Raw genomic sequence first — 935 nt, 5'->3', positions numbered from 1 at the left:
TGGCGGGAGCTCCTCCCGCCTCTGCAGCAGTGCTAAGGATGTCCAATTGACAGCTTAGGCCTGCTCCCTGCAGGAGAGCCATCAGTCGGACACCCCCCCCCCCGCCCGAAGGCTCCCAGACTGAGAGAGGGTGCAGGCTGGGCTGAGGGACTACCCCCCCTCCAAGTGCACGAATTTCATGCACCGGGCCTCTAGTCCTCTAACAAGCCCCTAGGTGAGGTTGGTCACATCACTGATGTAAAACCTAACATGTGATGTTTTGCTTCCTGGCCTTTGTCCCTGCCATTTCCCCCACTTGAAAGGGTATTTTTCTTTCTACCCACCCAAGTTCTAACAATACCCCAAAACCTTGGCTCTAATTCAACCTTGGCCAGGAAAGCTTCCTGATGCATTACGGTGTATAGTGGTGATCTCTTCTTTGAAATTTATGTAAGAGTTACTGTCTCTTTTACTCATTTGGCTATGGTTTGGTTTTTCACTTTTTTCAGTATTTCTGAGTAGAAATAAGTTTTAAAAAGCATAAAAAACTTGAGAGCACAATCTGTCATTTTGTTTTCCTACCTATAGTATCTGTTAAAATCTTTCAAAAGAATATTTGTAATTAATGACTGATGATGATGAGTTTTCCCAAGCTAGAAATATCATTTGACACATATATAAAATACAAAAAGAAATATAAGGAAAACAAATCTAGTAAGTACTAACTTCAAAAAATTGCATCTCATACATTTGCTCGCTCACTAAGAGCTCTTCACACTTTGAGTTTGATAAAAGAAAACAGACATGGTTTCTGATATATATATATATAAAAAAAGCCCATCGAGCGGAACGGCAGAATGACCGGTCGCTATAACGTGCACTGTGGCGGCCAACCAGCCTGATCTGGGCCCCGATCGGCCCCTCCTCCCTCTTCCACAGCCCCTCCCCCAGGCCAG

At 44.5% G+C, this 935-nt stretch overlaps 1 protein-coding gene across 7 annotated transcripts in view; it reads right to left on the bottom strand.

Annotated features, from left to right (window-relative positions):
* Nucleotides 1–935, bottom strand: part of DPP8 (dipeptidyl-peptidase 8) — a 77,851-nt gene that overhangs the window by 51,933 nt on the left and 24,983 nt on the right. The gene's annotated exons all lie outside the window — the stretch shown is intronic.

This window comes from Myotis brandtii, unplaced genomic scaffold (genome assembly GCF_000412655.1).
Source record: "Myotis brandtii unplaced genomic scaffold, ASM41265v1 scaffold144, whole genome shotgun sequence".
NCBI classification, from domain to species: domain Eukaryota; kingdom Metazoa; phylum Chordata; class Mammalia; order Chiroptera; family Vespertilionidae; genus Myotis; species Myotis brandtii.
This window is presented reverse-complemented; position numbering and strand designations above follow the sequence as displayed.